Raw genomic sequence first — 15,772 nt, forward strand, 5'->3', positions numbered from 1 at the left:
CGGTTTAGGCTTGAACAAATGTGGAATAAACCTAGCGGTTAATTTGTCAAGCACAAAACCTACAACAACTAGGCTCACCTATACGCACCAACAACTTATGCTAAGCAAGTTAAACAACTAAGTGATAGTAAGATATATGACAAGAAACAATATGGCTATCACAAAGTAAAGTGCATAAGTAAAGGGCACGGGTAAGAGATAACCGAGGCACGCGTAGACGACGATGTATCCCAAAGTTCACACCCTTGTGGATGCTAATCTCCATTTGGAGCGATGTGGAGGCACAATGCTCCCCAAGAAGCCACTAGGGCCACCATAATCTCGTCACGCCCTCGCACAATGCAAGATGTCGTGATTCCACTAAGGGACCCTTGAGGGCGGTCACCGAACCCGTACAAATGGCAACCCTTGGGGGCCATCACTGAACCCATACACTTTGGCAACCCTTGGGGGCGGTCATCGGAACCCGTCAAAGTGCTCGGGGTGATATCCACAACCTAATTGGACACCCCGACGCTTGTCTGGAGCTTTACACCACAATGATTGAGCTCCGAACACCACCAACCATCTAGGGCACCGAAGCACCCCAAGAGGAACAAGCTCAAGGGTACCAAGCACCCAAGAGTAATAAGCTTCTCAACTTGTAACTTCCACATATCACCGTGGAGAACTCAAACCGAACCAAATGCAATGGCAAGGGCACACGGAGTGCCCAAGTCCTTCTCTCCCAAATCCCACCAAAGAACTAATGCTAGGGAGGAAAGTGAGAGGAAGAACAAGAAGGAGAACACCAAGAACTCCAAGATCTTAAGCCAAGGGGTTCCCCTCACATAGAGGAGAAAGTGATTGGTGGAAATGTGGATCTAGATCTCCTCTCTCTCTCCCCCCCCAAAAAAAACAAGCAAGAATCCATGGAGGGATTGAGAGATAGCAAGCTCGAAGAAGGTCAACAATGGGGGAAGAACACGAGCCCAAAGGATAAGGTTCATTGGGGAAGAAGACCCCCTTTTTGTAGGTGGGGAAAAATCCAACCATTATGCTCAATGCCCGCACAGAGCGGTACTACTGCTCATGGGAGCGGTACTACCGCCAGGGCGGTGGAAGCCCTTTGAAAAACAACAGCGAGGAGGTAAAAGGCCAGTAGAACCGCCGGAGCAGTACTACCGCTCGTCCTCACAGTACTACCGCTAAGGGTAGCGGTACTACTGCTTGCGAGCGGTACTAAAAAAATACATATGTGCCTACCACCGCTGGAGTTAATACGAGATTTTGGTTCGGAGCGGAAGTAGCCACGGTAGTAGCCGCGGTAGTACCACTCTAGAGTGGTAGTAAAAATTGGTAGCCAAACTCATTGGGACCAAAGAGTTAGGAAACCAACAATACATATGACAAACTCCACATAAATATGTGCATATAGATATGAAATAGAATTTCATGCACATCTTAGCCAATTTGAGACTTGGTGGAGTTTCCCTTATATATTGGGTCAAATAAAGAAAGCATGCCAAAGAATGTACATAAGGTAAATATGCATGCTCTAGACTTCAAGGACCAAATCAAAACATGGTTGATAGGATCCCAAAAGAAAAGATACCAAGTGAAAATAAGATACTCAAAGAAGAACTTATGACTTGAAGGATACCAAATAAAAGATACATCGAAGAATGATATATCCATTGATACACACTAAAAGGAAGATACCAAACTCATTCCTAACGAACCAAGACCTCTACAAAGTTTCATGGTGGCACACAGTACCAAAAAGAAACGACTTGTCTTCCACCAACACACACTTGGTAAGGATCACAAGATGAGTGTTCTAAAGAAAATAGGATAGCTCCCCCAAGAGTTGTGAATTATAGAATTTGCATTTGAATGCAAAATGCACAAGATGGGATCACCTCTTTCACTATATCCATAGACGCACTAGACGAGATCAAGAAATAAACATGATCCACAAGTGGCACGGAAGAACGGGGGAGTTGAAACAATCCTATGAAAGAGATAAGGCAAATAAAACCAAAGGCCAATGTAAAGTTGATCAACAATTTCTATCACATAAATGGTTACCAATTGTCAAGAGACAAGTATTTGGAAATAATTCCCGGTGGTAGATTTCAAAGATATACATCATCATCTTCACACCAAACATAAAAGCAAATTGCAACTTGTAGAGCTAACATGCCACCTAGGGACAAGATAATTTACAATATCAATTCTAGGTGACTGATACGTCTCCGTTGCATCTATAATTTTTGATTGTTCCATGCCAATATTATTCAACTTTCATATACTTTTGGCAACTTTTTATACTATTTTTGGCACTAACATATTGATCCAGTGCCCAATGCCAGTTCCTGTCTATTGCATGTTTTATGTTTCGCAGGAAACCCATATCAAACGGAATCCAAACAGGATAAAAACGGACGGAGAATTATTTTGGAATATTTGGGATTTTTCGGAGAAAGAATCAACGAGAAACGGTGCCCGAGGTGGCCATGAGACAGGTGGCGCGCCCTCCCCCCTAGGCGCCCCCACCCTCCTGGGCCACTCGTAAGGCGGTTGACGCCCTTCTTTGGCCGCAAGAAAGCTATTTTTTGGAAAAAGATCTGGGCGAAGGTTTCAATCCAATCGGAGTTACGGATCTCCATATATATACGAAACGGTGAAAAGGCAGAGGGGTGAACGCAGAAACAGAGAGAGACAGAGAGATAGATCCAATCATGGAGGGGCTCTCGCCCCTCCCACGCCATGGGAGCCAAGGACCAGAGGGGAAACCCTTCTCCCATCCAAGGAGAAGGTCAAGGAAGAAGAAGAAGAAGGGGGACTCTCTACCCCTTGATTCCGGTGGCGCCGGAACGCCGCCGGGGGCCATCATCATCACCGCGATCTTCACCAACAACTTCCCCGCCTTCATCACCAACTCTTCCCCCCCTCTATGCAGCGGTGTAACCCCTCTCTTACCCGCTGTAATCTCTACTTAAACATGGTGCTCAACGCTATATATTATTTCCCAATGATGTATGGCTATCCTATGATGTTTGAGTAGATCCGTTTTGTCCTATGGGTTAATTGATGATCGTGATTGGTTTGAGTTGCATGTTTTATTATTGGTGCTGTCCTATGGTGCTCTCTGTGTCGTGCAAGCGTGAGGGATTCCCGCTGTAGGGTTTGCAATATGTTCATGATTTGCTTATGGTGGGTGGCGTGAGTGAACAGAAGCACAGACCCGAGTAAGTAGGTTGTTTGCGTATGGGATAAAGAGGACTTGATACTTTAATGCTATGGTTGGGTTTTACCTTAATGATCTTTAGTAGTTGCGGATGCTTGCTAGAGTTCTAATCATAAGTGCATATGATCCAAGAAGAGAAAGTATGTTAGCTTATGCCTCTCCCTCAGATAAAATTGCAATAGTGATTACCGGTCTAGTTATCGATTGCCTTGGAAAAATAACTTTCTCATGACAAAAACCTCTCTACTAATACTTACTTTATTGCTTCTTTATCTAAACAGCCCCTAGTTTATATTTATGTGCTCTTTATTATCTTGCAAAGCTATCCAACAACACCTACAAAGTACTCCTAGTTTCATACTTGTTCTAGGTAAAGCGAACGTCAAGCGTGCATAGAGTTGTATCGGTGGTCGATAGAACTTGAGGGAATATTTATTCTACCTTTAGCTCCTCGTTGGGTTCGACACTCTTACTTATCGAAAACTATTGCGATCCCCTACACTTGTGGGTTATCAAGACCTTCTTCTGGCGCCGTTGCCGGAGAGTCATAGCGTGGGGTGAATATTCTCGTGTGTGCTTGTTTGCTTTATCACTAAGTAATTTTTATTTGCTGTTCTTAGTTGTTCTTCATCTTTAGTTATAGTTATGGAACATGAAATACCAAAAAAATTAGGTGAACTTGATGCTCATGGAGATGGGGAACCTCCTAAAACCCTCGATGATCATTATGTGAAAAATATTATGTACTACTTTGATAATCCTGAGAAAACCCTATTCAACTTTATAATGGGAGTAACGTTGGATCAACGTGAATACTTTAGGGATTATCGCTTGACACAAAAAGGAAAACTATTATGGGATCAAATTAATATGTTGTGTTGGTATGCTCGGGATCTATGCTTGAGATATGATTATACTTGTTGCTCTAGGATGAAGGCTCCACACCTTCCCTTTTCATGCAAATTTAATGATAATGAAAGCTTAGCTTCTTATGCTAACGGTATATATGATTACTATGATGTTGAACGAATTGAAGAATTTGTTGCTTTTAAGGCTGCTTATGAAATTGAATCTTTGTTTGAAAAGTATGAAGCTTTTGATGATGATGTTTATAGGCTTGCAAATTTTGCTATGTTGAAATATTGCTATGAGAATTATGAATATAATTCCGATATTGATGCTCTTATTGAGAAAGTCTCCGCTGTCCAAGAAGAGACTAATATTTTGCAGGAGTCTATGGAAGAAGAAATTGATGAAACTGTGAGCTCATTCAATGAAAAAGATGATGAGGAGAGCGAAGAACAAAAGGAGGAAGAGCGGATTAGCTACCCGTGCCCACCTTCTAATGAGAGTAACTCTTCAACTCATACATTGTTTAATTTCCCTTCATGCTTACCGAAGGATGATTGCTATGATGATTGTTATGATCCCGTTGTTTCTCTTGAAATATCCCTTTTTGATGATGCTTGCTATGCTTGTGGCAAAGATGCCAATATGAATTATCCTTATGGAGATGAACTTGCTATAGTTCCTTATGTTAAACATGAAATTGTTGCTATTGCACCCACGCATGATAGCCCTATTATCTTTTTGAATTCTCCAAACTACACTATATCAGAGAAGTTTGTGCTTATTAAGGATTATATTGATGGGTTGTGTTTTACTACTACACATGATGATTTTGATACATATAATATGCATGTTCTTTCTGCTCCTACTTGCAATTATTATGAGAGAGGAACTATATCTCCACCTCTCTATGTTTCCAATATGATAGAATTGCAAGAAACTGCTTATACTATGCATTGGCCTTTACTTGGTGTGCATGAATTTTTCTTTTATGACATGACAATGCATAGGAAGAGAGTTAGACTTCGTCATTGTTTGATATATTTTGCTTTGTGCTCACTACTAAATTATAAATCATTGTTAATTAAAATTGGCTTTGATATACCTTGGGATCCGGGTGGATTCACTACTTGAGCACTATATGCCTAGCTCAATGGCTTTAAAGAAAGCGCTGCCAGCGAGATAACCCGGAAGTTTTAGAGAGTCATTTATCTCTTTTGAGTGCTTTCATATAATTTAAAAACAAAAAATAAAGAGGGAAACCCAAAACTTTTCAAAAAGAAAGTGAAAGTGAGAGAGACAAGCATTGTTGAAGTGGGAGAGCTCCTTGAACTTTGTTCATGCTCACAGAAACTTTGTGAATCTTAATTACAAAAACTTTTCAAAAAAATAATTATACCCTTGTAGAATTCCATTGTATTATAAAAATAATGTGCCAAGGTTTGCCTTTAGGATGTTCACAATGCTTGTTGGTTTGTACGGTGCAGGACAGAAACTTTGGCTGTAGTGCGCGATTTTACATTTTTAACTGGAACGTCAAATGGTTCTGATTTCTTCTGAACTGTCTTTCTATACAAATTGTTTATTTTTCATAATTTTTGTAGAATTTGTGGGGTACCATAAGTATGGTTAATGTTCAGATTGCTACAGACTGTTCTGTTTTTGACAGATTCTGTTTTTGATGCATAGTTTGCTTGTTTTGATGAATCTATCAATATATATCAGTGGATTAAGCCATGGAAAAGCTATATTAAAGTAGACACAATGCAAAAACAAAATATGAATTGGTTTTCAATAGTACTTAGAGTAGTGATTTGCTTTATTATACTAACAAATCTTACCGAGTTTTCTGTTGAAGTTTTGTGTGGATGAAGTGTTTGATCGAGGAGGTCTCGATGTGAGGAAGAGGAAGAGAGGCAAGAGCTCAAGCTTGGGGATGCCCGAGGCACCCCAAGTAAATATTCAAGGAGACTCAAGCATCTAAGCTTGGGGATGCCCCGGAAGGCACCCCCTCTTTCTTCAATAAGTATCGGTATGTTTTCGTATTCGTTTCGTTCATGCGATATGTGCAAGTCTTGGAGCGTCTTTTGCATTTAGTTTTCACTTTTATTTTATGCACCCTGCTGGTATGAGATAGTCCTTGGTTGATTTATAGAATGCTCATTGCACTTCACTTAAATCTTTTGAGTATGGCTTTATAGAATGCTTCATGTGCTTCACTTATATCATTTGAAGTTTGGATTGCCTGTTTCTCTTCACATAGAAAACCGCCATTTGTAGAATGCTCTTTTGCTTCACTTATAATTGTTAGAGAATGAGCATATCTTTTGTAGAAAGAATTAAACTCTCTTGCTTCACTTATATCTATTTAGAGAGATGTCAGGACTTGGTCATTGGTTAGTCATAAAATCCTACATAAACTTGTAGATCGCTGAATATGATATGTTTGATTCCTTGCAATAGTTTTGCAATATAAATATGGTGATATTAGAGTCATGCTAGTGGGTAGTTGTGGATTGTAGAAATACTTGTGTTGGAGTTTGTGATTCCCGTAGCATGCACGTATGGTGAACCGTTATGTAACAAAGTCAGAGCATGAGGTATTTATTGATTGTATTCCTTATGAGTGGCGGTCGGGGACGAGTGGTGGTCTTTTCCTACCAATCTATCCCCCTAGGAGCATGCATAGTAGTACTTTGCTTCGAGGGCTAATAAACTTTTGCAATAAGTATATGAGTTCTTTATGACTAATGTGAGTCCATGGATTATACGCACTCTCACCCTTCCATCATTGCTAGCCTCTTCGGTACCGTGCATTGCCCTTTCTCACCTCGAGAGTTGGTGCAAACTTCGCTGGTGCATCCAAACCCCGTGATACGATGCGCTCTACCACACATAAGCCTCATTATATCTTCCTCGAAACAGCCACCATACCTACCTATCATGGCATTTCCATAGCCATTCCGAGATATATTGCCATGCAACTTTCATCATCATCATATACATGACTTGAGCATTTATTGTCATATTGCTTTGCATGATCGTAAGATAGCTAGCATGATGTTTTCATGGCTTGTCCATTTTTTGATGTCATTGCTATGCTAGATCATTGCACATCCCAGTACACCACCGGAGGCATTCATATAGAGTCATATCTTTGTTCTAGTATCCAGTTGTAATACTGAGTTGTAAGTAAATAGAAGTGTGATGATCATCATTAATAGAGCAATGTGCCAAAAAAATAAAAAGGAAAAGAAAAAAAAGAAAAAAAAGAGGCCAACGAAGCCTAAATAAAAAAAGGGGGGGCAAAGAAGCCCACAAAAAAAGAAAAAAAGAAAAATAAAAAATATATAAAAAGGGACAATGCTACTATCCTCTTTTTCCACACTTGTGTTTCAAAGTAGCACCATGTTCTTCATATAGAGAGTTTCTTATGTTGTCACTTTCATATACTAGTGGGAATTTTCATTATAGAACTTGGCTTGTATATTCCAACGATGGGCTTCCTCAAAATGCCCTAGGTCTTCGTGAGAAAGCAAGTTGGATGCACACCCACTTAGTTTCTTTTGTTGAGCTTTCATACACTTATAGCTATAGTGCATCTGTTGCATGGCAATCCCTACTCCTCGCATTGACATCAATTGATGGGCATCTCCATAGCCCGTTGATTAGCCGCGTCGATGTGAGACTTTCTCCTTTTTTGTCTTCTCCACATAACCCCCATCATCATATTATATTCCACCTATAGTGCTATGTCCATGGCTTACTCTCATGTATTGTGTGAGGGTTGAAAAAGCTGAAGCGCGTTAAAAAGTATGAACCAATTGCTTGGCTTGTCATCGGGGTTGTGCATGATGTGAATATTTTGTGTGGTGAAGATGGAGCATAGCCAGACTATATGATTTTGTAGGGATAACTTTCTTTGGCCATGTTATTTTGAAAAGACATGATTGCTTTATTAGTAGGCTTGAAGTATTATTGTTTCTATGTCAAATGATAGACTATTGCCTTGAATCACTCGTGTCTTAATATTCATGCCATGATTAGACATATGATCAAGATTATGCTAGGTAGCATTCCACATCAAAAATTATCTTTTTTATCATTTACCTACTTGAGGACGAGCAGGAATTAAGCTTGGGGATGCTGATACGTCTCCATCGTATCTATAATTTTTGATTGTTCCATGCCAATATTATTCAACTTTCATATACTTTTGGCAACTTTTTATACTATTGTTGGGACTAACATATTGATCCAATGCCCAGTGTCAGTTCCTGTCTGTTGCAAGTTTTATGTTTCGCAGGAAACCCATATCAAACGGAATCCAAACGGGATAAAAACGGACAGAGAATTATTTTGGAATATTTGGGATTTTCCGGAGAAAGAATCAACGCGAAACGGTGCCCAAGGTGGCCACGAGACAGGGAGGCGCGCTCCCCACCCTCCTGGGCCACTCGTAAGGCGGTTGACGCCCTTCTTTGGCCGCAAGAAAGCTAATTTCTGGAAAAAGATCTGGGCGAAGGTTTCAATCCAATCGGAGTTATGGATCTCCATATCTTGAGAATATGTATATCGCAGAACAGAAAAGAAGGCAGATTTGATGAGTTGTAAGGGCGGACCCACTTCCACTGATTTCTTGCGGGAAGGTTCTATAAGGGAAGAAGAATCAGAGTTGTCACCTGGTAACCTTGATTTCTTTCGGAAGGTCATTACGAGAGTAAAAAAGAAAGAATAACGTAGATAGGAAGGAGCGAGCCGAGCCCCAAGGATAATGAATTGGTATGCCGGGTGCTTACTTGAGCAAGAAGCCAAGTCATCAATAATCAAAGAAAGGTGTGAGTGAATGAGCCCAACTTTCTGATTCAAATATGACTCCTTTCCACTTTCAACAAATAGAGAAATCTCCGCTAGGATAGCAGAGGGTAACCAACGTAGTGCCCCATTCGTTCCATGACATCCAATCAGTTCTCCTCGGATTCCAATCCAATCTCCCAATCAGTGAGAAATAGACGGTTGGATGAGATCTCGAACGTTGTCCCTACCTACTGAGGAATCAAAAGTGTACGTAGAAAAAGAGAGTGTTGGAAATGCATCGAGGAGAACATACAAAAAGGTGAAAAGGCAGAGGGGAGAACGCAGAAACAGAGAGAGACAGAGAGATAGATCCAATCTCGGAGGGGCTCTCGCCCCTCCCATGCCATGGGAGCCAAGAACCAGAGGGGAAACCCTTCTCCCATCTAGGGAGAAGGTCAAGGAAGAAGAAGAAGAAGGGGGCTCTCTCCCCCTTGCTTCTGGTGGCGCAGGAACGCCGCCGGGGGCCATCATCATCACCGCGATCTTCACCAACAACTTCCCCGCCTTCATCATGAACTCTTCCCCCCTCTATGCAGAGGTGTAACCCCTCTCTTACCCACTGTAATCTCTACTTAAACATGGTGCTCAACGCTATATATTATCTCCCAATGATGTATGGCTATCCTATGATGTTTGAGTAGATCTGTTTTGTCCTATGGGTTAATTGATGATCGTGATTGGTTTGAGTTACATGTTTTATTATTGGTGCTGTCCTATGGTGCTCTCCGTGTCGCGCAAGCGTGAGGGATTCCCGCTGTAGAGTTTGCAATATGTTCATGATTTGCTTATGGTGGGTGGCGTGAGTGAACAGAAGCACAGACCCGAGTAAGTAGGTTGTTTGCGTATGGGATAAAGAGGACTTGATACTTTAATGCTATGGTTGGGTTTTACCTTAATGATCTTTAGTAGTTGCGGATGCTTGCTAGAGTTCTAATCATAAGTGCATATGATCCAAGAAGAGGAAGTATGTTAGCTTATGCCTCTCCCTCAAATAAAATTGCAATAGTGATTACCGGTCTAGTTATCGTTTGCCTTGGACAAATAACTTTCTCGTGACAAAAAGCTCTCTACTAATACTTACTTTATTGCTTCTTTATCTAAACAGCCCTAGTTTATATTTACGTGCTCTTTATTATCTTGCAAAGCTATCCAACAACACCTACAAAGTACTCCTAGTTTCATACTTGTTCTAGGTAAAGCGAACGTCAAGCGTGCGTAGAGTTGTATCGGTGGTCGATAGAACTTGAGGGAATATTTATTCTACCTTTAGCTCCTCGTTGGGTTCGACACTCTTACTTATCGAAAACTGTTGCGATCCCCTGCACTTGTGGGTTACCAGTGACAGTATCTCAAATGTACACATTTACTAGGCTTGTAATCTACACATAGCACATTAGTCCCCCATAATGTGATACCAAAGGAAACTGCACAAGAGGCAATAATAATCCAACAAGAGATAATTACTGGACTATTTAGAATTTGAATTTCTCATGATAAGACATACCACATAGCTACTAGATAAACTTGTAATATCAATACTAGATGGTATTCCTCATGTACACGCATTTATAGGATTGTGAGGTGCACAAGGCACATCACTCCCCCTCAATGGGATATTCCCTTAATCTCTCACAAGAGCCAAATAAATACAAACAATATGCACAAGGGCTCAACGTATGACACACATGTACATGATGTGCAAACCAACATACACATACTTGATTACTCAAGATAAGCAACTTGGAGACACAACATATACAAATACATGCAAGGAACAAAACCAAAACATGGAAAGGGGCAAGTAACTTTCAATGTAAGCAATTTAAGTACAAGTTACTGCAAGGAGGCACATTGGATATAAGATAGAAACTTGATAACCCAATTGACTTGGCTTCAGACAATAAGAATGATGAAGCCCCCTTAATTCTTCATGACGTATCCAAGTCTCCAATGCCCTCCAACAACACCTATTGATCAAGTTTGAGCTAGTTGGTCCCCAACTAAGTTGGGTACTAAGAGGTTAGTCACAATAGGCTTGGCAACCCAAATGGTTCTTTTATTGACACCACTTTGAGTACCAACAAACTTGGCAAACACATTGCCAACCTTATCCTTCCCAAGAGAATAGACATCATCTATTAGAATAGGGTTGGATAAGGTACCATTCGTGCATGAAGAAGTTATGTGACCTTTCTCACGACATAGGTAGCAATGTCTACTCTTCACTTTCTTCTCACTTGATTTATCAAATTGAGAAGAATTAGCTTGAGTCATCTTGGGGAGAGGCATTTCTTCAACTTAAGGTTGAGCATGGGAATGAACTTGTGGCCACTTCCCTTGTTGCTTGTCACTTATGGCCTTCTTCTTCTTGGCCAAATTCTTGACTTGTTTTTGGCCCTTTTTCTTGTTCATCTTGGACTTCTTCTTCTTATTGGAGTTGAATCCAAGTCCACCTTTGTCATTGGGGGATTTTTGCACACTCGAGATATTGTTGAGTGTGGACTTCCCTCCATGACTCGTTTCCAAGTCTTTCTTCAAGGAAGTGACTTGGGCCTTGAGCTCTTTGATTTCCTCTACATTGTTAGTATCAACACAAGTACTAGAGGAAGTATAAGATTCATCGTTAGAACAACAAGGCAAGGAAAGCAATTCATCACACGATGTATCAACATTATGAGTGGATGAATTACGAGGACTAGCACATGGCAATATAGTATTTAGACTTGAAATAGTGCTAGTATCCACATGAGGCTCACTAGATGTTACCTTAGTCATCATAGCCTCATGAGCTACCGCTGGCACATTATGGGATACTATAATATCATCATAAGAGCTTGAGATCTTTTCATGACTTTCTTCCAATTTCCCATAATTGCTAGATAGCAACGCAAGTTGAGCCCTTAGCTCAACATTCTCCTTCAAAATGGCTGCTTCACAATAAATAGAGTTAGTAGCACTAGCATCATCATTAACAACAAGAGGAGAAAGCAATTTTGCAAGCTGTTTTGAATATGAAGCTTTAAGTTGAGCATGAGACTCAGTGAGTTTGATGAGCTCACTCTTAATGTCCCTTGAGCCATTTTCGAGGTCCCAAAGTCCTCAAGGAGTTTATCATGCACAACTTCAAGCTTCTCATTTTTAGTTTCAAAATCATTGGCCACCTCAAGAGCTCTATTATGAGATTCCTTCACTCTAGACAATTCTAGAGCAAAAGTCTCCTCAAGAGATTCCTTAGTGGTTTGTTCAAGTTCAAGAGCTTGGGAGAGGTATGCAATCTCATTAGCGTAATCACGCTCATGACCTTCCATTTTCTCAATGGTGACCTCATGCTCCTCGAGATGAGATTCCAACTCCTCAATTTTTCTTGCCCTCAATGGCAATGGACATGATTTCCATGAGGTTGGAACGAGCAATTTTATTTTTATGAAGAGCTTTAAAAACCATTTCCCCCTTAATTTTTAAGGAGGCAACATTATCAATCTCTTCATCATTATCCTCATCATTATTAGCATTAACATCATCATCAAGAGACATATTGGGGTTCAAAGTAGGAGATACCTTTGAAACCATAGCCATAGGCAAAAAGCATAGATGACGATGTAGGATCCCTTGAAGCACCGTTCAAGACCACATCTTGTTCCATGGAGTGTTGGGTTTCCTCTACATTGTTAGTGATGACCCAAAAGTGTAGGGGATCTATCACAGTCCTTTCAATAAGTAAGAGTGTCGAACCGAACGAGGAGCAGAAGGAAATGACAAGCGGTTTTCAGTAAGGTATTCTCTGCAAGCACTAAAATTATCGGTAACAGATAGTTTTGTGATAAGGTAATTTGTAACGGGTAGCAAGCAATAAAAGTAAATAAAGTGCAGCAAGGTGGCCCAATCCTTTTTGTAGCAAAGGAAAAGCCTGGACAAGTTCTTATATAGAGAAAAGTGTTGGAAATATGCCCTAGAGGCAATAATAAATTGATTATTATTATATTTCCTTGTTCATGATAATCGTTTATTATCCATGCTAGAATTGTATTGATAGGAAACTCAGATACATGTGTGGATACATAGACAACACCATGTCCCTAGTAAGCCTCTAGTTGACTAGCTCGTTAATCAATAGATGGTTACGGTTTCCTGACCATGGACATTGGATGTCGTTGATAACGGGATCACATCATTAGGAGAATGATGTGATGGACAAGACCCAATCCTAAGCCTAGCACAAGATCATGTAGTTCGTATGCTAAAGCTTTTCTAATGTCAAGTATCATTTCCTTAGACCATGAGATTGTGCAACTCCCGGATACCGTAGGAGTGCTTTGGGTGTGCCAAACGTCACAACGTAACTGGGTGGCTATAAAGGTACACTACGGGTATCTCTGAAAGTGTCTGTTGGGTTGGCACGAATCGAGATTGGGATTTTGTCACTCCGTGTAAACGGAGAGGTATCTCTGGGCCCACTCGGTAGGACATCATCATAATGTGCACAATGTGACCAAGGGGTTGATCACGGGATGATGTGTTACGGAACGAGTAAAGAGACTTGCCGGTAACGAGATTGAACAAGGTATCGGTATACCGACGTGATCTTGACGTGAGCACATGCCTTGACGTGATCTTGAAGGTGTTCAAGATGGATCAGTCAAAGAAGGAGTTCTTGCCTGAGTTGTAAGGTATGAAGTTAAGACTTAAAGCTCGACCATGGCAGAATAGAGAGAAAGGAACGAAGGTCGTCCCCTATGCTTAAGACATAGGCTCTACAGTATGCTATGCTGTGTACCGCACCTGAAGTGTGCTTTACCATGAGTCAGTCAAGGGGTACAAGAGTGATCCAAGAATGGATCACAGGACAGCGGTCAAAGTTATCCTTAGTAACTAGTGGACTAAGGAATTTTCTCAATTATGGAGGTGGTAAAAGAGTTCGTCGTAAAGGGTTACGTCGATGCAAGCTTAACACCTATCCGGATAGCTCTGAGTAGAGATACCGGATACGTATAATGGAGCAACAATTTAGAATAGCTCCAAGTAGAACAGTTATTTGGAATAGCTCCAAATAGAACATGGTAGCTGCATCTAGGAGATGACATAGAGATTTGTAAAGCACACACGGATCTGAAAGGTTCAGACCCATTGACTATAACCTCTCTCACAAGCATAACATGATCAAACCCAGAACTCATCGAGTGTTAATCACATGGTAAATGTGAACTAGATTATTGACTCTAGTAAACTCTTTGGGTGTTAGTCACATGGGGATGTGACCTTGAGTGTTAATCACATATCGATGTGAACTAGATTATTGACTCTAGTGCAAGTGGGAGACTGTTGGAAATATGCCCTAGAGGCAATAATAAATTGATTATTATTATATTTCCTTGTTCATGATAATCGTTTATTATCCATGCTAGAATTGTATTGATAGTAAACTCAGATACATGTGTGGATACATAGACAACACCATGTCCCTAGTAAGCCTCTAGTTGACTAGCTCGTTAATCAATAGATGGTTACGGTTTCCTGACCATGGACATTGGATGTCGTTGATAACGGGATCACATCATTAGGAGAATGATGTGATGGACAAGACCCAATCCTAAGCCTAGCACAAGATCATGTAGTTCGTATGCTAAAGCTTTTCTAATGTCAAGTATCATTTCCTTAGACCATGAGATTGTGCAACTCCCGGATACCGTAGGAGTGCTTTGGGTGTGCCAAACGTCACAACGTAACTGGGTGGCTATAAAGGTACACTACGGGTATCTCTGAAAGTGTCTGTTGGGTTGGCACGAATCGAGATTGGGATTTTGTCACTCCGTGTAAACGGAGAGGTATCTCTGGGCCCACTCGGTAGGACATCATCATAATGTGCACAATGTGACCAAGGGGTTGATCACGGGATGATGTGTTACGGAACGAGTAAAGAGACTTGCCGGTAACGAGATTAAACAAGGTATCGGTATATCGACGATCGAATCTCGGGCAAGTACCATACCGCTAGACAAAGGGAATTGTATACGGGATCGATTGAGTCCTTGACATCGTGGTTCATCCGATGAGATCATCGTGGAACATGTGGGAGCCAACATGGGTATCCAGATCCCGCTGTTGGTTATTGACCGGAGAACATCTCGGTCATGTCTGCATGTCTCCCGAACCCGTAGGGTCTACACACTTAAGGTTCGATGACGCTAGGGTTATAAAGGAAGCTTGTATGTGGTTACCGAATGTTGTTCGGAGTCCCGGATGAGATCCCGGACGTCACGAGGAGTTCCGGAATGGTCCGGAGGTAAAGATTTATATATAGGAAGTCCTGTTTCGGCCATCGGGACAAGTTTCGGGGTCATCGGTATTGTATCGGGACCACCGGAAGGGTCCCGGGGGCCCACCGGGTGGGGCCACCTGCCCCGGGGGGGCACATGGGCTGTAGGGGGTGCGCCTTGGCCTACATGGGCCAAGGGCACCAGCCCCTAGAGGCCCATGCGCCAAGATATAGGAAAAAGGGGAGAGTCCTAAAGGGGGAAGGCACCTCCGAGGTGCCTTAGGGAGGATGGACTCCTCCCCCCTTCTTGGCCGCACCCCTTTCTTGGAGTAAGGGGCAAGGCTGCTCCTCCCCCTTCTCCCTTGCCCCTATATATAGTGGAGGGGAGGGAGGGCATCCATACCTGAGCCCTTGGCGCCTCCCTCCCTCCCGTGACACCTCCTCCTCTCCCGTAGGTGCTTGGCGAAGCCCTGCAGGATTGCCACGCTCCTCCATCACCACCACGCCGTTGTGCTGCTGCTGGATGGAGTCTTCCTCAACCTCTCCCTCTCTCCTTGCTGGATCAAGGCGTGGGAGACATC

The sequence above is a fragment of the Triticum aestivum genome, chromosome 3B (assembly GCF_018294505.1).
Source record: "Triticum aestivum cultivar Chinese Spring chromosome 3B, IWGSC CS RefSeq v2.1, whole genome shotgun sequence".
Lineage (NCBI taxonomy): Eukaryota > Viridiplantae > Streptophyta > Magnoliopsida > Poales > Poaceae > Triticum > Triticum aestivum.